This window comes from Stegodyphus dumicola, chromosome X2 (genome assembly GCF_044657685.1).
Source record: "Stegodyphus dumicola isolate Sdum_Otavi_A_Nest chromosome X2, ASM4465768v1".
NCBI classification, from domain to species: Eukaryota; Metazoa; Arthropoda; class Arachnida; order Araneae; family Eresidae; genus Stegodyphus; species Stegodyphus dumicola.
Window position 1 is genome coordinate 32,404,583 of NC_140781.1, and position 27,735 is coordinate 32,432,317.

Below are 27,735 nucleotides of genomic sequence, written 5' to 3' on the forward strand. Positions count from 1 at the left end.
TTATATTTTTCAATTTTTCATAAAGACATTTTGAAGTTTTATGCATTTTTGCCTTGTCGCTGAACTGAATTAATTAAATGAGTGATATATCTCTAATAAAATTAATTAAATAAATTCGAGGAAATAATTTTCAATGAAACGCAACAAAAAATGCTTATAATTTAATATCCCGTACAAGGAAGTCATGTGGTGTACACATCAGATCTTTTTCTTTCGACTAATTATTCTAGGAATGTTACGTTGTAGAGACATTAGGTATATTTTTGGAAGCAGGAAAGATGAAAAATACCGACCGCCTTCGCCGGCAATCGAACCACGGACGTCTGGAATACCAGCACAGCGTGCAGAACCACTACACCACGAAGGCACGCTAGGAAGGCGGGAGAAATATCTTACATACTCCCCCTTTTAAAGGGCGACTGGGGTTTTTAGGGGACCCAATCGCCAAATCCTGGGTGTGGAGAATCCTCGTCCAACACCCTTTTAATTTGGGCGCCACTGTAGAGACATCAGGTAATTTGGAAAAGCCAGAGAGATTAAAAATTAGTAACGCCTTCGCCGGGAATCGAACCACGGACCTCTGAAATACCGGCTCAGTGTGCTGACCACTACACCACGAAGGCACGCTAGGAAGGCGGGAGAAATACCTTACAACATTATGGGATTTACCATACTAGTGTGATTGCTTAGTGTGATAAATATATTCTGACGGTGAATAATATTTTCGAATTATTTTAGCTGGAAAGAATATCAGCTCTACTAGGAAAATAACAATAATCTGAAATAATAATAATTTGAATAAAAATTTTCCAATAATATTATACAATAATTTGAATTCCACATAGTTCTTTATTATGAAAAATATTTCCCGACAATTAATTTTCAAAACGTAATTAAAAGAAGGAAGTTCATAAAAATTAGAAAGAATTCTCAATCTCAAATTTGTTTTACTTTCATGTTGGTTTTTTAAATGTGTCTCTACTGAGATAAATATTAAAGAAACTCCGCTGAAAGATATTTTTCCCACATTTTCTCGTTCGCTTTACTAAAGACAAGCAAATTTATCTTCAAATGCGAAAAACAATTTACATCACTATCAAGAAGGATAAAGATAGTAAACACTCTTTGTTATCTTTTACATTTACGATACTGTTACAGATAATCTTCTAAACTGGAAGAAAGGGAATGTATGAGCATTATTAATTTTTTAAAAGTTACGCATCTTTTTCAGGCATGCATAAAAATGGTGAAGATCACAGCGTCAGAAACGCAAATATTTGTAGTATAATGTTAACACTTAATGCTCTATATCCTTGTTTAGTTAAGTATTATTTCCAAGATATCTTAAACATATCACATGTGCATGAAAAATTTAACGCAAATTTTTAAAATGCTGCCGGTAATTGCGTAATGGAAAATTTATTACATGCAAAAATGGACTCACAGTATGATTACTAATGATAATAATACACATTTAAACGAAGTGTCCTTTTGTATCGAAAACTGTAAATGTCTTAATACCGTCGATCTCTCTTACCTGCAAGTTTCCTTTCTGTGAATTTTCTGTTGTCGACCGAAACTGATCAGTATTTGTTTCTTTCTTCTATATGGTTTCCTTTTTCGTGAGGTTAAAATGATTTTGTTGCTGCTGTGGCTAACTCACATGTCTAACATAATTAGAACAATTATCGTGGCAAGGAGTGCAAGATTGCGTATGGAACCAAATAGGCGACTTTGCACGGCTTCGTCCCAGTTTTGAAGAACACCCCGCAGGACACTTCCGAGATCTCTTACCTCCCTTCTCCTACCATCAAACCACTCTAGTCGACTGTCGGCTCGCCGTATATTTTGAGTGTCCCCATGCCGCACAGGCACTATACATTTACGAATATCCATGCATTCTCCGGCAGTCAGTGTCATTAATAATTGCACCGTTTGGGCGGCTAAAATTATTCTTTAAATTTTTCATGATTTAAACCAATTTCTGTAAAAAAATATGTTTTACAAAACTTTAACAAAAAGGTTTTTCACTCTAAAAATTAACTCTCCTTATTTGCATTTCCTGTTTTTCGGTGCTTCATCGCTCCTTTCGCTACCATTTTCTCCAAATCGGAAGCATTCCAAAATTTTTTGTTTCACGTCAGACATGAAATCATGCGTACAGCTGTTTTAAACTTCTAGAGTTTGCGTTTAGTTTCTAACAAATTTTATGTCAATCCTCTTTGCTATTTCCCTCATTTCCATTTTTTACTAGAATGTAAATTTCTAGTTCGCGTTATTTGCAAATGAGATAGCAAAAAGAGAGTATTTAAAGGACAATTTTAGAGGTTAGAATCAGAGTGTGTTCTGCCTGCTGAAGGCCACGTTGCTGATTTGATTTCCTTGTGAGTAGTATTCTGCGGCGTTGCGTTTCTCTTGCGATTAGGCTTGTTACGCTAAGTTATCTGCATTAGTTTTAAGTCATCAGTTTTCTTTGATTTAAGCCCTAGTTGTTGGCTTTTGTGAGCACGAGTCGTGCCGTCTGTTAACTTTTAATGGAGGGTAATAAAAAAGCCCTTTATACCCTTTCTCTGTCTCTACGGTACTTAAAGACATAGCGAAAATTCGCTTGTAATCGTCAGAGTTCTCCTACATTTGATATTACCTAAGAACACGAGACTCCACAAACTATGTTTTTCTAGTTATATTATCAGGTTCTTCTTGCTTTCTTCGGAAACATACAATGACCTGACTAGAACAGAGAGCTTACTAAAGCTATGTTCACTAATTGTAGTAAGTGGACAGGATACAGACGAAGGGTATACAAAACCCTTTATTTTTTTCTTTATATACAATGACTTCCGTACTTCGGAATACAATGACCCTCCACTCGGGGTCTAACTTAAAAGATATCAAAATAAAACTAAACTCTAATTTAACTTTAGAATAAGATTGGCCTTATAATAACAGAAAGCGTATGTAGCACAGAGACTGTGAACACTACAATACGTTTAATTTATCAAGAGGATTAAAACCTCTGGCCTGGAAGGCAAAGTAGCAACTGCGTAACTTCTAAGGTAAGCGGCCTGCTTCGAACTCACGGCTTCCTCTCCTCTGCTTGGCAAAAAGGCCACACTTAAATACTTGGCGTTCGCCAGACAACTTTGCATAAAACTCCTTCACGCTTATAATTCTGGCCGGAAGTAGAAAATAAGAAGTGATAGTAAAGATTTAAAATAAAATAAACGTTAGTAAAACTTAAGATCCTTACATACTTCCCGCCAGAGTTAATTAGTTTGAAACTGAGGTCTAAAACGACCTTGTTGAAAACTTTTAGCTCTAGAAACTAACGCGAGACCAACCTTTTACAAACATAACTTAGCTAGAAACTAGAAAATTTTAAAAGAAAGAAATTTGTTACAATAGCAGCTCCCGGAATATACAACAATCTTTTTTCTTTTTCATCTGTACTGCATCAAAACAGGAGCTTTATTCAATTCTGGTTCCTTCCAGAGATCTGGAAGGAAAACTAGTTTAATGAAATGTTACAGAATGACATTGCAAATAACATATAGAATATACTTTTCTTAACATTCTTATTTCATTCATGACTATTTTAATTATCTCTCCCCGTGCTCTCTGACATGTGTTGTAAAAACACCAAACACGAATGTGTTTCTGTCTATGTGTTCAACACTTCCTCCTATAATCAAAACACTAACGTGTTAAAATTCAACATACGAGACCTCTTAACACACCCTAATTTCAACTCTAGACCCTGAGGTACTATTCTGAAAGTGGCTAACTCTAAAGTGTAGCGTCAGAGAGCCTAACTACATCATTCAACCTTTAACACATATTCACCATGATTTAATCTTTACAGTCACACGAATAACAAATTTTTTAACATTACTTTCACTTTTACCATATCACGGTATTTCTAAACATTCAAAATAACAGTTCACATGTATACAAGAACATATCAAGATGCCGTTAATTTTACACATTTGAAAACATACATTAGTAGTACATTGTTAACTTCTATTCTTTTCAAAGCAAGTGCCAATTCTTTCTACATTGAAATAATAGTACATTTCAAAAAGTCTTTCAGACTAAAACTTCTTTCTTGTTAGAATGTTTTAAATAAAATTTATACAATAACTTTTTTCAATATTTAAGTCTTTATACAACGCTATTATACATCAACTTTAGTTTTACGCGCGAGTAATTGAAAAACATAATAAGAAAATCGGTCACAACTCATTTCTCGCCCTTTTGGCGATAAAGGTAGACCTCGCATGAGGTAAAACTTCTTCAAATCTGCCACTTGCAGTAAGAATGAAAGATTAACTTAAGTTTGTAAAGTAACACAAAATTTTACTTATCTTTGTAATATTCAGACATCCTTTTCTGGGCCCAGTCTTTAAAGGTGCTGCAGACCGTTGCTTGGTTGATCCTCCTTCTTGTACGGGCTCGCCCTTCAGTGCTTTCCTCTGGAAGCTTCCGTTTTTCACCACTACGGCCACCCTTGAACATCTTCCTTCTGTCCTCTGCTTGTGGTCTTGGCCGTTTGAAGGCAGCTGGTCTTGGTGGAACCGGGAAACTTCTGTCGTGATCCTGCTTGGACCTCGTTGTTGGCCGTTCAAATTTTTCTTGTACTTTTTCCTCCGCCGCTGATGGCCCTTCCGCAGTTCGGCGACTTTTGCTGCGGAGAGTTCTGTCGGATGAGTCAATCTTCCGTTTCACAGCCGGGTTATAGTTGCCGTCCTTTCTCCCGGTCTTTTCCACATACGTCGTCCTTCTCCCTTCTTCATTCTGGGGGTGTTCGTGAACTCTGTTTTTTGGACGGTGGAACGACTTCTTTTTCTTTGTACCTTCAATTTTTCCGCGGGGCAATTTTCTTTTCACTTGCTTCTGTCTCTCATTGGCTTGCCCTTGTACTTGTCGTTTTCCCACCTCTGGAACTTGTACCTGCGGTGTCTGCCGTACCGGATCCTGCAAAAGATCTGAAAAGATTTGCATTTTATTACGGTCATAGAATGGTTTTATCTGGTCAATGTTTGCGGAACAGGTTTCGCCATTTCTTGCCTTTAATACTACAACAGCGTGAGTTATTTTTTCTATAACATATGGTCCTTCAAAGCGTGGGAAAAATTTGGCAGTTTTATCTTCTGGTGCTGAAGAAAGTGAATGCTTAATTTTTAGTACTTCATCCCCTACTTTATAAGTTACTCCCCGTCGTTTCAAATCATAATAGAGCTTCTGTTTTCTTTGTGCTACTTCCGTATTCTTCTTTGCTTCCTTAATTAGTTTTTCTATATCACCCATTTTAAATTCTGGGGCTCTTTGTTGCACATAAAATAATTTATCTAACGGTGTTATAATCTTTCTGCCTAGAAATAACTCAGCAGGAGTTTTGCCCGTTGTATCATGTTTTGCGGTCCTAAGGGCGAAAGCAAATTCATTGACATAGTTATCCCAGCTTTTATGAAAATTTTTAACATAACTACGGATAATTTTCACTATATTTCTGTTGACCCGTTCCGCTATATTTGATTGCGGCCGATACGGGACCATTTTTAAATGACGTATGCCCAGTTTTTGGCACATGTCTTCAAATATATTACTTACAAATTGAGGACCATTATCCGATATAACTTTTAGGGGCGCCCCGTATTTTAAAATATATTTATTTAAAATAGAATCGGTAACTAATTTCGCGGAGGCTCGTTTTAAGGGAACAATTTCGGTCCATTTACTAAAATGATCAACTATAACAAGGAGATAGCGACTTTTGTTTAACTGACTTTTTGGGAAAGGGCCCAATAAATCGATACCGATTATTTCATTTGGAAATTCGGATTTAATACTATTTAGAAACCCGGCCGGGCGGAAATTAATATAATTAACGGCTTGACATGTTGGGCAGGACTGGACATACGCCCTTGTTAACTTTTGCAGTTCAGGAAAGTAGACTGCCTCGCGTACGCGTTGAGTAGTTTTTCGAATACCAGCATGAGAAGCTAAAGGGCTGTCATGGAGCTCTTGCAGGATATTTAATCTAAGACTAGCTGGGATAACAGGTCGAAATTCGTTGTTGGAATTCGTAGTTTTTGTATAAAATAATAGACCATCTATTAGTTCGTAATGGGCCGCCCTATTTCTTATCGCCACAATATCTTGGTGGCTAAAATTTTCAGGATCCTTCAAATACTCATAAATACTTCCAAACTCAGGATCCTTACCCAGTTCGGTTATTACAGTTTCTCGGGAATTTATTGTACACGCTGTCAGCATTGCAACTTTTACGGTATTACCCTGTTCGTCTAATTTAATTCGTGACAGGGCATCTGCTACGATATTTTCCTTTCCGGGGGTATGCTTGATTACCAGATTATATTCTTGCAGCTTGAGTGCCCATCTTATTAACCTTGGGGATAAATTTTTTCCAGAGTACAATCTAGTTACCGCCGCATGATCAGAATATACTGTTATCGGCGCCTTTCCAAAATAGACTCGGAACTTTTGCACTGCTAACAGAACTGCAAGTGCCTCTCTCTCGGTCGCGGAATAGTTTCTTTGTGTTTGATTTAAAGTTCGGCTAAAAAATGCTACTGGCTGCTGATTTTGCGAAAGTACCGCTCCTACCGCATAATCCGAAGCATCCGCTGAAATTTCTAAATTTTCATCCTTTTCAGGAAATTTCAACACAGGGGCTTGCGTTAATGCTTGTTTTAATTTTTCGAAAGCACTATTGGCTTCGGCCGTCCACGAGAATCTTGCCTTTTTCCTTTTTAATTTTAACAATGGCTCAGCGATAGCCGCAAAATCTTTTATAAAGGACCTATAATATGAACAAAGTCCTAGAAAAGAAGAGAGCTTCTTTGCCGTGTTTGGAGTGGGATACTTTTGTACCGCGATTATTTTTGATTCATCTGTCTCGATCCCTTTTTGCGATATTTTGTAACCTAAATATTTTAATTCAGGGGCTGCAAATTTGCATTTTTCGACATTAACTTTTAGACCGGCCTCATTTAATAAAGAAAACACCTGTCTTAAATCCTGTACATGTTGGTCTAGATTATCACTAGTAATAATGATATCGTCTAAATAGATAAATGTGGACTTTCCGAGAACAGGTCTTAACACAATGTCCATGCATCGCTGAAATGTTGCTGGGGCGCCTGAAAGGCCAAACGGCATTCGCAAAAATGCATAAGTGCCAGACTTGGTTATAAAAGCAGTCTTAGGCACGTCCTCAGGCCTGATCCCTATTTGAAAATAACCATTCGTTAAGTCTAAAGTTGTCATAAATTTGGTTGATTTTATGTTCCTTAAAATTTCTTCTATAATCGGTAACGGATATACCGGATATTTCGTTATGGAATTTAATTTACGGTAATCAATAGCGAATCTCCACCTTTTTGGATGCTCCAAAGGATAATCATTATTTTTCTTACATAAAACCACCGGACTAGCATAACTACTTGAGATAGGCGTTACGATCTTTTTACGTAGCATATCGGTAATATGCCATTCTATAATTTTTTCCTTATTCTTATCATACCGGTATGGTTTTTGACGAACCGGCAATGCATCTCCGGTGTCAATACTATGGTTAGTAACCTGGGTAAATCCTGGAATATCACTAAATAAGGAAGCAAATTCACTTACCACTTGTCGGATTCTATCTTGCTCGTCATTAGGCAGGTGGTCGAGATTTACCCTTGGCGGTTCAACCTTTTCTACACGCACTGGTTTCATCGTCAGTTTAAGAGACGCTTCATTAAAATCCAGTGTAGCTTGTGCGTCTGAAAGAAAGTCTATTCCTAGTATTAAGTGTGCTTGCAAATTCTTTACTATAAAAAACATCACCTTTACTTGTTCGTCCTTGATACGGATGTACAAAGGTACTTTACCTACGCACTTACATTGTTCTCCTTGCGCCGCTAATACTGTTGTATTATCCGCATTATATATGCGGTATTTGCGAAAATACTTTCTAAAAAAGACTTCTGCCACACAGGAACACTGCGCGCCGGTATCCAGGAGTGCGGTGGCCGGGATATTATTTACCAAGACTTCAATCTTCGGAAGAGTTAAATTTTTCACCATTACTGTATTTAACTTGTAGGAAGAGGGGTTTTCGTGGCCTTCGGATTTCCGCACCCTCTCGTCAGCAGAAATCCGTTTTAGTTTAAATTATTTTTTCTTTCGGTGCTTTCCTTCTTTCTCCACTGGCCTTGAGACTTTTTTCCTGGGTTGCTATTGAACTGTCGACGTTCGCCGGCTGTTTTTGAATGCTCGGGTTTCTTTGCCCACTGATTCGCTTTTTCTCCGTAGCCATGTGCTTGAGTTTGCTGTAGTCTTGGCGTACCAAATTGGTTTCGCTGTTGATATTGGCGTCTTCTTTCGACGTCCGCCGTTCTTCTACTTTCAAACTGGATTGCTAGCTCAAATAATTTTTCCAGTGTAGTCGGATTTCTCAATTCAATAAAGTCTTGCACTTGGGGTAGTAACCTCGGCAAAATCACTTGAATTATTTCAGGATCCGGACGGTTTCCATACAAGAGCTTGAAAACGTGAATTTTTCTTAAAATAAACCTGGAGAGGTTTTCCATTCTTTGTTGATATATACTGAACAGTTCTGTTTCTAATTTCGCACGATCCCTTACAACAGGGAAGGCTTTTAGTAGGGCAGTCTTGAAATTTTCGTAGGTATAGGTGGGACTTCCTGCTTGACCCAAGAGACTTCTGCCGATACATTTGAACCAGTTAAGCGCTTGGCCCCTCAAAGCGCTGGTAGCTAAGGTAACTTTTTGAAACTCGTGCACGGGGTAGAGCATGAAGTGGTCATCCAATTTTTCCAAAAAACTGGTTACCTGTGAGTTTCCATTAAACGTTGCTTCCGGTTTCATCGAAGCGCGCATGGTCTGGACAATATACCCAAATCCTTCCAGGGCGGCAGCTGGCATTTCTGGATTCTGAGCTGTTTCTGCAGGCAGCACAGGTTCTTCTTGAAACTCGGCCATGGTTATTCTTCGTCGGGCGCCACTATCAGGTTCTTCTTGCTTTCTTCGGAAACATACAATGACCTGACTAGAACAGAGAGCTTACTAAAGCTATGTTCACTAATTGTAGTAAGTGGACAGGATACAGACGAAGGGTATACAAAACCCTTTATTTTTTTCTTTATATACAATGACTTCCGTACTTCGGAATACAATGACCCTCCACTCGGGGTCTAACTTAAAAGATATCAAAAAAAAACTAAACTCTAATTTAACTTTAGAATAAGATTGGCCTTATAATAACAGAAAGCGTATGTAGCACAGAGACTGTGAACACTACAATACGTTTAATTTATCAAGAGGATTAAAACCTCTGGCCTGGAAGGCAAAGTAGCAACTGCGTAACTTCTAAGGTAAGCGGCCTGCTTCGAACTCACGGCTTCCTCTCCTCTGCTTGGCAAAAAGGCCACACTTAAATACTTGGCGTTCGCCAGACAACTTTGCATAAAACTCCTTCACGCTTATAATTCTGGCCGGAAGTAGAAAATAAGAAGTGATAGTAAAGATTTAAAATAAAATAAACGTTAGTAAAACTTAAGATCCTTACAATATGATAAAAAATCATGATCATGCAACATTTAACTATTTTTGAACTGTCTTATCTAAATCATGCCCTTCATGGGAGTACATGTAATTATGAGTTGTAGCATCCTCATTCTTCGACCACAGAAATATATAAGGGATTCTTGAAATCGGAAAATATTTATTAATATATTAAATTTTATTTTTCATGCTCTTTATAAATAATTCTCGTAATCAATTTTGCATGATTCAATAACTCATGCTCTAACTTAGATTTTTCTAATTCACTAATGAAATTAAACAGACTAATCTTCACTGTGTGAAATTTAATGGGGTATGAAATAAATATCACAATAATATGAGGTTTGACACAGTTATTACAGAAAATCTTACAGAAATGTATAAAAATAGGTTATTCATAAAGTTCTTAAAGAACATTTCACCTGCTTTCAATCATTTAAAACAATTTCGATTTATCTCAATACTGTCAGCTGGTAGATTCTATACAACCGAAATTTTGCTGAGTCAAAATCCCATTTCTCAGGCGTGTTTTACGATTTTACAAACGTAATTTATTTTTGATATGATTCTCTGATATCGCTGGTAGATATTCTATAAAGGTATATTCCTTTAATTTCCTATTAAGAGTTACAATATTCAAGATCATAGCGGCATAAACTATTCATGCACATAAGCTACAGTATCCTTCTGATGGATTTCACTCTGACTGTGCAAATATTATCTCAATGAGAAGCAGGTTCACATATTACTCTCTCTGCTTCAGAAACGCAAACGAACATCACTTAATATATTAACCGATCCAATGTAATCTATGAGTGCAAACGAACTCTAAGGAAAGCTACTTTCTGAAAAGCCTGAGATTCGCAAAGAAGATAGAGACACGGCTTATTTACAGCAAAAATCCTTTGAAGCAAGTTTTAAGGATATATTCTTGCGACAAGAAATATAGAGGTAGCCGGGTATTGAAATTATCCGATATTAATAGTACGATCGAATCTGTATAATGTTCCTGACATTAAAACACACCTTAAAGAATCATACCATCTTGATTTGCTACCAAAATATCCTAGGTAGCTTAAATAGATATAAAAAGGTGTGCATATACAGCTTTTAAATTAAAAAAAAAAAAAAAAAACTAAAATGAAATAATGCGCAAAAATTTCTTATAATGTGTCTTAAGATTTTATACATCATCTCGAAATGAATTGTCACATCTTGGAGTATTATGCATGGTCACGTCGTATAAAGAAGCAAGAGAAATTTCTGGTATACCAATTTCTTTCTTTCTCTCTGTGCATATATATAAGCATACACATAGGCATGCTATTTTTATATATAAAGTATTTATATATATACATATATATATATATATATATATATATAAATACTGAATGTATATATATAAATATATATAAAATGTATATATATAAATATAAATATATATATATATATATATATATATCAAGCAAAGCAGTAAAAACAATTTTGGTCAAGAAAACATCTTGCGCAATATGCTGCAAAATAAGTAAAAAATAAAAATTGTAGAAAGCTCGCCTAAAAGTTACCAAGAGCTGCCGCTCCAAAAGGTTAAAGACGTTTTCAAAAATCAATACACATGAAAAGCAAATCATTAGACATGTAAAACATAAATACAATAAAATTAAATAACAGAAAAAGTTAAAAAGTAAGCGGAAAATGGTAAATTAGCCCAATTCGATATCCAAACAGGCTTTTCAAGGGAAATTTCATTGTTTGAACGTCGAATCAAGCTAACCCCATTAGGCGTTTCGCCGAAACAGACAATTGAAACTTTTACGCTAAAAAATTTTTTGACAAAGTGTCTTGGAAATTTTAATAGTCTCAATTCTCTGTTCCAATTTCCCGACGCGTCCGCTTAGAAAGACACATTAAGGTGTTAAAATATGTAAATCAAAATCAAACTTTCTAAATCTAGTCTAAAATTAAAATCAAAACGAAAATAAATAGCGATGAGCTATTAGTCCTAAAAATACAAATACATTCGGGCTGGGCCTGCAAGCTTAAAGATTAACAATTTAATTTTTAAATTGTAGATTTTAAAAAACTGTAAGGAAACCTGTAGTTAATAATCAATATAAAATTTAAAAAAAAAATTGAGAAAAGAACAACTCGGTCTTGCTAAGACCAAGAAAAAGTTGTAACAAAAGAAACAAAAAACTGACCTTGGCGATGTAAAGCTGTCCCTCTGAAAACATGTAGTAAAATGGCTGCTAACTTTAAGCGTCTTATTTTTGGATGACGTAGGTAGGGGGAAGCGAAGAGTTGTGGGCGTTTAGCCAATGCGAAGTGATTTTCGTTATCTGTAACTCGTCTCCTATTATCGGAGGGGGCCGGAAACCTCGTGAATCGTGTGAAGAGCTCAAAAAATGGCGCTTGGCTTGTAGAAGGATGGAAAAAAATTTTTCGAAGTGAAAATGGCAAATTCAGCTAAAACTATAAAAACTTTGCCATTAAAGCATGAGAAAAAGGAAAAAACAGTAATATGTTAAAAAAGTCGTAATTCTTCAAGCTAGCGGGCGATCAAGCTACTATGAAAAATGAAAAAAGCCCGATTTGTTAATAAAAGCAGTAAAATTGGCCACTAAAGAAATTTAAATTTAAAAATATGTACATAATAGTATTTAAGATTAAAGTGCCAAAATTTTTTTGGAGGAAAGAGAATGAATAAACAAGAATTATCTGTACATTTTTACAATAGATTCTCTGAATTAGTCATCCTTCTTAAACCGTCCGTAGCTTTAGGTATAAAAAATCATTATCTAACTCAAAAAATCTATAATTAGGTAAGGTTAATGCCAGCTTTGGTCAGGGAATTTTTAATTATTTTATGTGGTATTTGGTTACTTTTTAAAATAGTTACGAAGTATAGTATTTCTTCTTGTAAGTGATCCGCAGTATTGCAAATTCTTTTCATTCTAAGTAGCTGTGAATAAATTGTGTTGATTATTACTCTTTTGGAAATATTTGAATTCCAGTTAGTGAGTTTAAGTGTGGAAAAATTAAATTCTCTTCTTTTATCGTAAACTTTAATAAAACGGTAATCAATAATATGTAAATCAAGGTAGACTATATCATGCTGTTCTGTATTGGTTTTATTAAGTTTTAAGCAAGCAGGGTAGATATTAGCGTTTTCTATTTTGTTGTAGTTATTAAATGCTATGACATCATCAATATATCTATAGATGTGTTGGAAAAAGAGACTTTCTTCCGTTCTGAGTGAACGTACATAGGTTAGTTCTTTAGTGAACAGGAATAATTCACAAACTGAAGTTGAAAAATTCCCGCCCATAGGTATTCCCTGTACTTGTTTATAGATGTAATTGTCAAACTGAATAAAATTATTGAAGAGAACGCTGGTAAGGAATAGCTGCCATTTTTCGTTACTGAGAATGGTAGAAATTTGTGGAAATAAATCTGGAAGAGCAAGTAAACTTGTAAAAATTTCTTCGAGTGGTAGAGATGTATAAAGGTTTTCAAAGTCGTAGCATTGGATATGTTCTATTTGAAGGGAATTCAGAGTTTTAATAACTTGTTCATTACTAGAGATCATCCAGTTGCAATGCAAACCTTTAAAATCATAGTTATTGATTAGTTCACGAATCATACGAAGTTTTTGCGCAAAGAGATAATCTATTTCTTTGAGATAACTTTTAGTACTATTAGCTATGAACCTGAATTTAATTGGAGACTTATGAAATTTCGGTAAGGCATAGAGATTTGCAAACCTGTTGTTATATTTCTGGGGTTGTATTTTAAGTCTTTTATGTAGTGCTTTAAATTTATTTAGAAGAATCTGAGTACTGGAAGTTATTTTTTGGTAAGTGCAAGTGTTATTTAACTCTTTATGCAGAAGGTTGTAGTAGAAGTGTTGTCAAAGAATACTAAAATTGTTGCTTGCTTTGTCAATCTTCGTGATGATAAAGTTAAGTAGTAAGAACAAATATATATATATGTATATATATATATTGATAGATAGATTGATTGATAAACAGATAGACAAGTAAATAACGTACTACTTTGCTCTGCTTTTCCCAAAACATTTGCGTAAAGACTATCGTATTGCGTTTTTATATCTGAAAAATAAGATAAATTTTGCCGCATGTGACACTCTAATAAAACTCATCAGTGGCCGAGCGGTAAAGCACTAAACACTGGTAGTTCGGTCCGGTGTTCAGGTTCCGGCAAAAGGTCTGACTGCATGTGCGTTTTCACGGTTTTTTCCAAGTATAACGTAGATACCAGGCAGTTTCCCTCAGAAAGGTCTTCCACGAAGGCATCTCTCTCTTTAATCAGATAGCCTTCATTTTTTTTGCCGTAATCAAATAAAACAAACCAAACCACTCTAAAAAACTGATAACCGAATAATGTTGCATTATTCCTGTAAACGCGTACGTAAAATAAGAGAAATAAATTGTAAAACACCGCTTGCAAAAAAAAAAAAAAAAAAAGGGTGGGGGAGGAAATGTTTTTGAGGCTTGATTATATAACTAAATCCTTCCCAAAACTTTCATTTGCTATATGCAGATTCCCAAAATTTATTTTAATCCATAAGCAGTGAATAATAAATTATTAACAAATTGTATTTTGGAGTAGAAGAAAAAGGGGACGAGAGGGAGAAAATACTTAATTATGTGTAAGTGGATGCAAAGCAAAAGCTTATTAACAGTATAATTTTTTAAGTTACTGTTTTAATGTGACATATAGGTGTAATGGTTTAGTTTATTTGATTACCGTGTACAGTCATTAGGTTAATTGGAAGCAGAAAAGATGAAAAATATGCAACCGCCTTCGCCGGGAATCAAACCATGTACCTCTGGAATACCGGCCCAGCGTGCTACCGTTGCACCACGAAGGCACGCTAGGGAAGTGGGAGAAATACCTTATAACGGGAAAGCACTGATATACGTGTAATGTACAACATGATAAATATAAATCTAATACATATAGTAATATAACCTCTATTTCTATCTGAAATTTGTTTCTTTAAGTAGGCAATAACCAGCATGTTTCTCTAACGAATTTAAAAAATTCACTGGTTTTCTTTAAGGGCGAGTTTCCTTAATTCCTGGATAATGCGAGTCATTTTTCACTTAGGAAGTTCTGTGCGAAGTCATCCCACGCCTGGACACTTAGCCTTCATTTACTTTGCCATATTCAAATGACACTCAATCAGAAATTTATAACTGTATAAGCTTTTCTTTAATTTTTATTTACTTTAATGTATACAACTAGCTTTGAAAAACTGCGTGTACTTTCCAAAAGATTACATGCCAGAATAAAATTAGTAAGCTCGTATAATTATTAAAAAAATTAGCAGAAAAAGAAAGGAATTCTGGATGTGTGATTAATTTGTATTAATATCCACAGCAAACGTGACTTTGTTAAGGCATTATGTGAACACCGAATTGTCGCTTACCACTTTTTGAATCAGTATTAGTAAGTTATTTAGTTGAAAATGAAGTTCCGAATAGCTATGTGAATTTTTCTCACACTATTAGTAGTAAGAGCAGATAGAGCTTTGAGAGCAGATAGATATCAAGTACATGTGAGCATAAATGTTTTCCAAATGAGAAAAGTTTTTATTGCTGCTACTCAGATTTTCTCTATATATAAAAAATATCAAAAGATTTTATGCATGTGAAAATGCTGCAAATAGGAATTCGTAAACTAACTTTTATTTTGAAGCAATATTTTTAGCCCCGAAATTCCAAATTTTTCGGATCAGTGAAACAAAAAGATAATGAATTCATATTTTTGCTTATCTAGTTTATTTGAAGCAAGAAAAAATAATTCTGCAGATCCTTACTAAAAAACCGTGTTAGTTAAATCACATCCAATAAATAATAAGAAAAAGATGAACTGCCATAGGAAGTATGTCTTTAATAAAAGACAGTGTAACACTTTTTTTCGTTTATGGAAAAAAATTGAGATGATAAATATCCAAGCGCTCTATCATTCAGAATTGTCCATAGATCGTTTCTTAAGGTTAAAAAAACTGTACAAAAAAGGCGAAACTCAAAGTGTTGGTGCAATAATGACAATAAAAATTATGAAAGCGACATGGAAACAAAGGCTGGTTAGATTTTTATTATAAATGTAAGAAGATGAAAAGTTTAAGAATTTGCAGAAAGCATACGAAAAGAAACTCTCTGTTAGAAAACAATCGGTAGCTGAAGGAGAACAAAGGTAACAGTGATTAAAATAAACAAGATGAATTATGCCGAAATATGCGTGCTTTGTGAAAATGAAAAAAATGAAGTATCATTCTTTTTTCTAATGTATTTTTCCAAAGTGAAAATAAACAGACTTTGTCTTCGTTGACTAAATATCGCATGTTTCTAGCTGGCGCCAAATGAGCTTATCTTTTTTTTTTTTTTTTTTTTTTTTTTTTTTTGGTAATTATTAGAGACATTGTACCAAATAATGTGAATAAAGAGATGAAATACAATCTTACAGAACTAGGTAGCAAATTATTATTAAGATCTACACTTACTTCATTTATAAATAAAACCCTAGGATATAAAGTAAAAGTAGTCAGTATACTTATATTTCCTGCTTCAAATTTAGACCACTGTAGTGATTCTAAACTCTTCGTTTTGTGATCTGATAATTCTGTATAAATAATTTACGCAGTTTTTAAAGTTTGATGCATTTTCGCGAATCTAATTATTGGAGGTAATGAAAATTATCATATTTGCAAACTTTAAGTAAATGGTAATATGATAGTTTTTTACCTGCGGTGCTAAAGCAGTGGGAATAAACTGAAATTCCTGTGGTTAATGAAAGTCTCCTAAGCCAAAGCACTCTTCTGAGCCAAAGCACAAAGTGGAGTGTGGTTTGATACGAAGGTTTGCTGTTTCTGAGTCCTATAAAGTTATCGGACGAAAGAGTGACTCACTGGATGCAATTATTCAAAACTGTATGAAGAGCATCCAAAACTGTACGAATAATATCCAGAACTGCATGAAGAAATAAACCAGGGTCCCAGTCAGCAAGTAAGTGTGGGATTAACAACTCTGTAAATCTATTTTGCGATAACATTTCCTGTCTCTTGTGGTCCACCATTGTCTATAGGAAAATGCCATTTTCTAAGAAGATGACGTCTCACCGAAGACTGCAAGCTTCACTTCTGCTTCGCTTCGCCAGAATCGAACACCATTCTCTAGTTCTCACTCGATTTAAATGCAATTCAAAAGTTGTGACATTTTTCTCAAGAAAGGATTGAAACACGTGAGTCCGAGCAAAACATCAACCGAAAACATTTGTTCAAGATCAACATTTTCACAAGATCATTGTCATGCTTTCGTCAGTTTGCTACCTCGATTAATTATTGGTGCGTAGGCTGTAAACAAGAAAGACAAAACAAGGGGTGGGAGAAAGAAAGAAAGGGTAGTTTCTCAAAAGCAGTAATTATACCATATAAAAATGGAACAAAAGGTAAAAATGCAAAAGTGGTCTCACGAAAGTAACAATCGTACATGAAAGATAAGATGCAATTAAATTTATTATCTTCAAGATTAGAGAAAAACAATATTGCTAGTACACATCGGAATGCCTGACACAGTATTTTTATTGATTTTTATTAAAACGTTAGCAGAGGTGAGTAGTATGTTTGTTAAATAAGTTTCATCAGAAGAACAAAACTGTTCACTTCTTTTTTTTTAATAAGTACTCCTAGTGTACTCCTACATCCATTATCACAGGAAATGCATGTTTCGCGTTTCCAGTTCGCAAATAATTTTGTCTCAGCAATAATTGAAATTGCAAATTTTTTATCTCAGATGTCTGTATATAAATATGAAATTATCGATTTTTCTGAAGGAATATATTTTTAACATATAAGGTATTTCTCCCACCTTCTTAGCATGCCTTCGTAGTGTAGTGGTCAGCACGCTCGGCGCGTATTCGAGAGGCCTGTGGTTCGAGTCCCGGCGAAGGCGTTGCTCATTTTTCATCTCTCCTGCTTTAAAAAAATACCTAATGTCTCTACAAACGTTAAATAAGATACCTTGTATACAAGCCTTTGTCTGTGATACCTATCCATAACATGTTTACTCTCGAAGCGATTTATTACATACGTTATTACAAAGAACAAACCTTATCATCCACAATGATGCTGTTTTAAAGACCTAAGACATCCGTGCTAAAATTAGAAACATTGTTCAAAGAGGAGTTCGGGCCATTAACAGGATAGTCGAAATTTATGACCAGATGAGGACAAGGTCTTAGCTTTCCTGTTTAGCACCTTTAAACTACTTAACAACAAACCATTAATGCATGTAATGTTACGGCTATAGGTTAATTGTATACACACTGGAATGTGAAATGAGACAAGAGATGCTCAAATGGATGGTTTCACAGAATGTGAATAAAGGCAACAAATACATCATTGAAACTGGGATAAGGAATACTCATCTTTCGTTACAGCCGCTTTTAGCATTGGAAAGTGATAATGTTCAACGTGGAGAGGGGAAAATGTTTTCAGAATTAAGCTTCCAATCTGCATTTATTTTTCGCACTTAAAACAGGAACAGACCTATAATGCTGAAAAAAAAAGAAATATTTGATACAAATTAACGCAGACAGCTTCACTGGTATTTAGAAACAAACTTTACACAGAGCTTGTTTTGCTAAAGATATTAGCAATTTAGCGAACTGTGTAGATACATTAAAGTTTCTTTTAAGTATTAGCAAGATAAAATTTATGGTTTTTACGTATTGTGTTTGTATTATAATGAGCTGTTCTGTGAAATTAATGGAAGAGTTGACTGGATTTATTGTTAAGGTATTCATTGTGAAGCATATTCCACTTTAACAGCAGTAAATTTTGAATTTGATTACCAATGCAAAGGAAGTTCAAACACACTGTATGCTTCTTCTTATTGTTAGTTATGTGTTACTGGAAATGTAAGAGATAAATAACGTAAACTGCTATGAGCCGTTATTCATTAAGTTAGCTCTTCTAGGTTTTAAAACATTATTCTGTAAACATTAATTCAACAGAAAATATATGTTTCTCTAGTTTATTATTAGGAGGAATTATACTTTTGTTTGGCGATTTTGCAATGCTTGTGGATTATATAGATTACGCAATGTTATGTTTATATTAATTTTAGTATCTGAGATAATTTCAAAGGAACATTTTTATGTATAGAGAATTTAAATCTTATTTTCTCTTTTGATTTACAAATTAGAGAGCAATTACTTTGAGATATTTGAATAAATCCAATTATTTTTATATAATTATTACATAAATGTTTCAGAAAACTCTTATTTTGTCTAATTAATCTCTTAAGTAAGTAGGCTGATAAGCGCCAGCAGAAGGTATAGTGTTCAACAAAATACTTTTTTTTCAAATTCAAACAAATTTCAACTTAAATTTTTAGAATAAATAAAGAAAGAATAATCTCAGTTTTAGACTCTATCCATTTTCTTTGAAATTCCTTGAATATTTGAACAGTGCAAAATCTTGTTTATTGATGTAGTAAATAGAAACTAAAAGTCAGTTTAAATCCTTAAAAGTATTAAAATCATTATGTACTCGAAAAAATAATTAAATGATCATTTTGTGATCTAAAAACTGTTTGCCATTTGAAAGAGACTCATATAGTCACATAGAAATATGGAAAAAATTGTTGCACAAGAACCATTTGAAGAAATCGTTCCCTTAAACCCTCTGACAATTTCTAAATGTTCGGTCATTATGCGAAAACTGTTACATGTATAACACAGGAATAAAATGAAGTTTTAGGGAAAAAGGTGACTAAAATCTTTTTACTGCAACTTTAGAAAGCCATCATAGGGAAACGATTATTCGTTAATTTTTCTCAGTCTTATAGCTTCCGTACGATACCATAAAAGCGTTCGTATTTTAAAAAAATTAAAATTTCAAAATGAAACTTAAATTAATTCTAAAATATTTCCAGCGAAAATTTACATTCAAAAATCCGAGACTTAATATTATTAAAAATACCGAAATCCACGCACAGTATAGCAAAAATTAATTCTGCAATTTTCACTTTATGGTACTTGAACGGCAACATGCGTACTCCGAGGAGTTTTCAGGAAAATGATATTCAAAAGTTAGCGAAGATTTTAAGAAATTTTCAAGTTAATGTTCACTCTCTTTCCATTAATTTATGAATTTTTTTACAATTACTGTATCGATAGTATTTGAATCAGTGGTAGATTTCCTCTGATAAATATGAAGCGTTATTCTGTCCTAATACGTACCATTAAATATACTTAGCTACATAAAGGACGTATAAAAATTAGAAATTTTATGGTAATGTAAGTCAGAAATAGGCGTCATTGCTCCAATATTCTAAATTTGAAAGAAATGAATATCAATTTATAGTGAACAAATAACTCTTTACACCTGTCTTAATCTATTTATGAATGGGGAAATAAATTAATTAAACGTTATTAACTTAAATAGAGAAATACTTTGAAAAAGCATAAATCGGAAGAAAGCTTTGATCGTAGCTTTGAAATGGCTATAAAATTCATTACAAATTTTATAGTTAGCGTTAAAATTAAACTTGAGTAATTATTGTTACTTTTAGAATTAACTCGTTTTTAAGCTATAAATATATTAATTGTATTATGTTATAACATTTAATATTTTTATAGTAATAAGCGAAAAAAAGAATAAAATTTATTAAGCATGCTTTAAGTCTAGCGTTATTTCATTTTATTCTTAAACATGAATTCTGTATTTTTAAAATCTTTTTCTGGAGAAGTAATGTTTTTAATGAGTAGTTAAAGTCTCGCAATATTTTTAACAAATAATTGTGTCAGATTATTCATCTGCACGAAACAAAGAAGACAAAAATGTACTTAATTCGATATATGCCATTTAGTTCTTAAAAGTATTAGATAATTAAGGAATATTTTCTTAATTTCTGCTACTAAAAAAAAATTCCCATTTCTATTGACAAGGGCTTTCATCCATTGGATTTATCACAGCTTTTTTTCCTTCAGCTTTAATTAAGAAACCTAAGGTGTGGTTACCTCCAAATAACTTTGGTAATCCATCTAGAGATTTTTTATGCATAACATTGTGGGTATAATTAAATTTCTATAAATACCCCTAGTTCTTTGGCAGTTTTTATAATTTATCAAGATCTTATTATTGTGTGTGGTTTCCTCAGCATGAGTTGTAACAAACGTAGTCTTTATTTTCCAGTCATGAAAAATTAATTTCAGCCTTAGCTTGGAGGGTCCTTAAATAATAAATGATTTCTTCATGACGTATAGCAAAGAAAAAAAGTCAAAGTTTGAATGATGACTCAATAAGGGGAAATTATCATGATCAATTTTTATTTAACGATTGTTTTCGTCGTAAGGTTTTTTTGTAGTAGAACCTTTCTCCTTATCTATTAAACATAGTTTTTCTATCGAAACAATCTTTTTATTTTCATGAAAAGTTAAATTCCTACCGATATCGGTCTAGATTATGATCCACATTGTTTTCAAATACACATGAACCCTTATTTGTCGAGCTCATTCCTTAAGCAGATTCAAAACTTGCTGTCAGTATTATTAACAAATCGCAGACGCGTATTTGAAGCCAATTGTCATATATTACATATAGAAATATGATATAAGAAAATTATCGTGAGAAATAAAATAAAGCAGCTGAAGAAATTTTCAGATGCAATATGTTAAAAATGTACAGCAGCTTGAAAAATGAGTCTGACAGAAACATACGGGCTTTCTACAAATAATGGGCAAATAACGAAACGTATGACAGAGTACTATGAGAATATTTCGAAGCATAACACATTTTATAAAGATTTTACATATTTTGGTAATATATACAGGTGAAACTTTAGCTCAGTCGGCAATGCGCAAAAACGGTCAAGTGCAATAAGGAAGTAAGGAAACAATAGCTAAGATACAAGATTATAAAGATACTAGTAGCCGAAAATAACCACAGGTAAAGAGTATAACGTAGGCAAAGTTATTAATAAATACGAAGAGATGGGACTGAAATTGCTAACCTGCAAGTATATACAACGGAATCGTTCCTCCAAAAGTCCATATCATATCTGATCAATTACACTGATCAGCATCTAATAGTCTCCAATATGCAAAACATGTTAGATCTCAATTGTCAATTAAAAATCAGAAACAAACAACGTTTTCCTTCTAAATGCAATGCTTTATCGTCTTACACCATGTCAAGTGGTGACTGCTCCTCATCACTAGGTTTTGTGTAAGAAAGTTTTTACTTCTAGTCGTTAAAAGACTTTAGTGTAATTCTTCGTTTTTTATGAACCGAAATAAATATTTACATGCATTTAGACTCAAATAACATTTACTGTCTGCACATAACATCTACTGTCTTCTATTCTCATTTCATCAGAGTGCATAGTAGTTTAGGTTTACCCAGCTTTTTCTCGTGAAAGTTTAGAATAGAAACAAAATTGAATCATTAACTATTACATTACATTAACTTTAATTACATCACGTTCTATAATAAAACACGAAAAGGTTACGATTTTCAACGAACACAGCCAAAGTAAAGCTTTCTTTGGTGGTATTTCATTTTGATTAGATTTCTTCCAGGAACTGATTCTCCAAAGTAGCATTTCTAGAACAGAAAAATGTTTGATTCATCTTAAAATTTTCAGTGATACCTGGTACTAACATTGTGACAACCTGAAGCTTCTTGCGAATCATAACTCTTTCTCGGATAATTCTTAGCTAATTCTACCGAAAGTATTAGAAACACAAATCTTTTCTAGCATTTAATGTAAGAAGAAGCATTTAAGTAAAATTGTTTGTATCATTTAATGTTTATATGTCTTTAACTGTAAAGGAATACATTTTATGGAAATTAGTTTTATGTAATATATATAAGTTATAGAGTTTTAAAATGTATCACCTGACATTTACATGTAGAATATCAAGTTCATTTACAGAAAGATCAATCTGTCTGTAGTAGTTCTTAACTTTAAATGTGTTATATTAAAGAATATCGCCGACATTCCACATGTGGTTGACTGTTGTAATACGGTTATACCCTTTCAAATCCAAAATTGAAGTAAAATTGACTACAGTAAAAATTAAAATGCTAAAACACTGTTTATGGCACTTAATATTTATATTTATAAAACATAGCACAAAATTACCTTAGATTACTCTTTAACAGTTTTAGGGCCGCTTCCGCACTTTAATTTTGCAATAAAACAAATTATGAAATATTTCAATCAAGAACGTAATGTGTACTTTCACTTTCCGAGCAGATAACTTAACTATTTAGAATTTTTAAATTGTTAAATAATAACTGCATGATCTATGTTTTATTAATTAGGTACTTCATAGTATTAAATATTGGTCAGATTGCAGCATAATTTTGAGTTTCCCTTTTTTTAATTTTATTTCAGGAAATGCTTGAGCAATCAGATCTAAAATTATGTTCTTTTGACATAAACAGTGCTACAGTGACATAAACAGTGGTTATAACATTTTAAGATTTCAATCATACGTGGATTTCGATTAGAAATTTATATTTTGTATAACTAGATGCTTTTATTATTAGCACCATAATCTGTGAAGACAGTTTTTCTAGTTTTTTATTAAGTGTGCAATTTACTATATCATTCCTTAATAGTTTATTCTTTTATTCTGGAAATTAGATTCGTGTACATAAGAGTACTGTAATTAATCATAATTTAAGTATGCAAAGCATTAAATCCAAAAAGGCATTTAGCAAACTTAATTTCACTTGAAATTCATTATAATTCCATCAGTTAATTGTATCTATGTTGCAATGTATCTATGTTGTTATAATTGTCTTGATTGCATTTATATTGAAAAACATTAAATGTTCATTATTTCAACAGCTGTTAATGTCGATATGGGTACATGATTAACTTTCTAAATGAACAAGTGTATTACAGATAATGACTCCTACATAAATTTCTCTGCAGGGAATTAATAAAATCCACTACCTTTTGATACAATTATCAGAAATTAATCATTTTACCTTTAACACAGCTGAATTTAGAAGCATCTATGATTAACAGAATGGTTTTTCTAAAGAAAATCTATTAAGATGTTATTTTTTCTTCAAACTAGATTCTCGCAAGAAGTAAAACTTCGATAATTGTTTCTTCTTTGATATATTTGAAGTTTACATGTTAAGGGCTTATTTTCAGATGACAGTGTTTGAAAGGATCAAAGAAATATTTTTTTAAATAATTCCTAAATCGTTTCTCTCTATTCATTTTGCAATATATAAGCAGAAGTCTGACACCTTGTTTTTTACAAGGGCTGTTGAAAATAAAATATTTTAAACTCATGTTTCCAGTTTTATCTATTCCCAAGTTTGGAAAGACGTCTAAGATAGGGAAAAGGGGAGAGATAAAGAACACTCCCAAGTATAAAACGACGTTATCTATTTGTATACAACACTTCTCAATATGTATGTACATTTTTCAAAACTGAAAAGTGTCATACATGCAAAGGACGAGGAATTTATTCTTCGTGCAAATGAAAAGAAAAGAAATGTGGAAGGAACGTCTTATTCGGCGATAAGAAGAAGGAAAAAAAAAACATCGTGTCCACCAAGAAATGACTTAAAATTCATTGTACACAAAAATGTAGCTGTGCCAGGCGCTCCGAATCTTCCATTGTTGGGGGGAAGAGAAGAAGAAAAGGGAGGGATATGAGTAGGAAGAAGGGTAAGGATGGAGAAGACTGGGCAGAAGAGCCATCGCTCATTCCCTCGTAGGCTGTCACCCCCACCCGAGTTTGCAAAATGGTGGGATGCTGGGGCCTGTGCCGCATCACTGGTCACGCTGAAATGCCCAGACAATTGAAGCATGCCAAATCGTTGCATAGAAATGCGATGGTCCTCTATCGTTATATTTCTTTATCTCTATTCTTTTTCCGATGTTCTTTTCGCCGTTATTCACTCTGGCTTTAGTGGTCCTCTTTTTTGAACTGTTTGACCGTTTCCCTCTAATGAATGTCAGAGAAAAGACACCGACAAAACAATAATAAAAAGGTCGCATTTTTTATGCTTATATTTCAGACCACTTGAATAGCGGCTGAAGAAGAAGGAAGCAGCTTCGATTTCGGACGAGCTTTGCTCCCGATCACAGAGTTCAAGTGACAGCGAATCACTTTTGATCAATGCACTTGTTTCGAAATTTGGTGTTTTATTTAGAATAAATGCGGAAACTGTAGTATTCGTGTTAGGGAGCAATATTCTAAATCTTCAAATTTATGTTTACTCTTTCCGGTTGCCAGATTAGGGTCTGAATAAGCGCCAACGCATCTTTTGTCCAGCTGAATTCATTTTTACGAAGAAAAAGCTTCTGACGCTTTATAGCATTATGATAAATGCATGAATACTCAATCTTATGTCAGAATAAATTGTCAAATGGCAAAGAAAAGGAGTTATGATACAAAAATTAGTGTTTTTAATTTAATAAAAGGATTTGGAGTGTACAAAAGGAAATATTTTGATAACTTAGTGTACTACAAATACTTTTCTCTCTACGATTTAAAAGAAATGATGAATATATGTCATTTGTCTGCGAAACACCACATAATGAAAGAAATAGAATGTATTTATTATACAAACTTAAATCAAATGACAGAAGTTATGGAAACCAAAGAAAAATACAAATAACTGAAAAATGAACTTGCTTTCGAATTTGAGTTTCATATGCACTAAATGGGGTGTCACTTTGTCTGCGGAAGATGTTCAAAACCTTCAAATTTATAGTAAGGTTTTCAAATATTAATGTGGTATAAATGTTAACTAGTGGCATTAGTATAGTTATTGCTCAAATGTAATATTGCTTTATATTTTTTACCTCATAGTATAAATGATATATAAACAACTCACTATCTGTGTAATATCTTGAAACATATGAAACTCACGTATATTAAAATATTTTGAATGAAAGGCATTTTCTTGCGCGTAACTAAATTTATTACTCCAAAAATACAAAATCGTAATTGCATGAGCGGACGCATCTTATTCACCTTAAAATGTATTGGTAATATGTGCACTTAAATTGAAAATCTTTGTTTAAGTGCATGTTAAAAACTATGAGTTTAAAAGGGGTTTTATGAATATTACTATTATTATACTAATAAATAGTTTTTACTGTTGCTGTCTATTAAATTGCTGAATAGTTTGGAAAATAACAGGCCATTACTAAGGACGGTATGTTGTACATGTAAAAAACAATATTTTAATCCGTTGTTCAGACATAACTACACACGGCATATTCTTCCACTGGAAATCCATATATCCAATTATGTGCTGTTAAAGATTTCACCCTAAATTGAATCCTCCATCCGGAGAACAATTTATCAAGACATTTTCAAGAATTTTTCTTGCACTTAGTCCCGCCTTAATAATTTATTTATACTGTTATATAGATATAACAGTATAGTCCTAAAAGACAGTTATATAGATATAACAGTCCTTTAGAATTATGTTATATAGAAGTAACAGTCCTTTAGGATTATGTTATATAGATATAACATAATCCTAAAGGAAAATGTAATGCATATGTGGGTATGTTTATGGGAGATATTTAAGATTAATTGGAAATATATTCATTACATTCTAAATATATTTAAGCTATTTCTTTATCCCATTATTTTTTACCCCCAATGGCGGGCACAAGTCACATCATAGACGTTAGCCGCTACTAAGACCAGAAACGGTGGTCATTTTCTTATGGAGGCACTTAGTAGCTGGGCCCCCTTTGTCTCCTATGAAGGGACGGACAGTTACAACCATGCTTTCCCCTCCGGGATTCTAACCTGGGCCCTTTGGTATCGCAGTCAGCTCCCCAAACCACTATGCCGTCTGGGCGACCATTATCCTATTATATTGATATATAATTCTAAAGGATTTTATTCTATAATAGGTTTGTGGGTATCTAGATTTAAAATTTGTGACTTTGTAAGGAGTTATCGTGTTCTTCATGCATCCTGTTGTGATGTAAGTGGCTAGCATAAGCAATTAACATCGGAAGATCCGAGACTCTAATCCCAACAAAGGCAAAGTTTATTTCTAATATTTCTCGCTTCGAAAACTTAGGAGTCTATATAAATTAATTCGAAGAAAACCTTTTTTATGATTTTATAGTATCAGAGCATTGCTCGAAAATGCGAACCAAAATGAGATGCATTCCGATGACTTCAGATATCCTGTGACTTACGTATAGCTAATGTAAACAAACAAAGTAGATTACCTCAGAGATCACGTGACTTATGTATAGCTAATGTAAAGAAGATCATTCCTCTTCTTCTCTTGCGTAATGTATCTCACTACGTCCCCACCAGACAACGTTAATTCGGGATTCATAATAGTTTCTCGAACATCCCCTTGCTATTGGTTAAGCTAATTACAAAACAGCTTATTTATGAAAAAAAAAAGGCGCAAATGTTTAAACTAAATGAACTTAAGCTATAAAGGATGTTAACAATATATATAATGGAAGTGAGTATTATTTGAAAACAAAAGGTAATTCATTATGCTTTAAATAACTATATGCACATTGAAAATTTTATAGTCTGAAGTCTCTAATAGGGTACACAGAAATCAAATAAAACTGGAACCTTAAATGTTAAATCACACTGATGACGTCTCCTCTTACTAATGTAAACGATTCAAGATGGAAAGAGCAAGGGATGACAATATTTTCGTCTTCCACGAATGCTATCCGCAAGTATACAATACTGCATGCAACATCAGACCCAGTGTCCTAAAGCTTTGTATTGCCTAAGGACAAGTTTCCAAAAGCTTTTTGCGCACTGAAAGTTTAAAATAAAATTTTAGAAAAAAGTAACCAAATTCTAAATAATGGCATTTTGAGAACTAGAAATTTAAAGAATAAATAAATAAAAAGTCGCAAAGCTTTAAATAAAGGCGTACACCTTGTAAGAAAGGCCCATCAGTAGCCGAGTGTTGAACACGTTCACGCCGGTGCGGGCCACCGGTGCCCCGCACTAGTCTGTCTCATCGGGCGGCGCGTACCACCGGTAGCCCGCACTAGTTTGTCTTATCGGGCGGCGCGTGCCACCGATGGTACGCATTCGATTGTGTTATTAGATGCTGAAA

At 33.6% G+C, this 27,735-nt stretch overlaps 1 protein-coding gene across 4 annotated transcripts in view; it reads left to right on the forward strand.

Annotated features, from left to right (window-relative positions):
* The window catches only part of LOC118180861 (cytotoxic granule associated RNA binding protein TIA1-like), a 554,155-nt gene that overhangs the window by 360,926 nt on the left and 165,494 nt on the right, over nucleotides 1-27,735 (forward strand). The gene's annotated exons all lie outside the window — the stretch shown is intronic.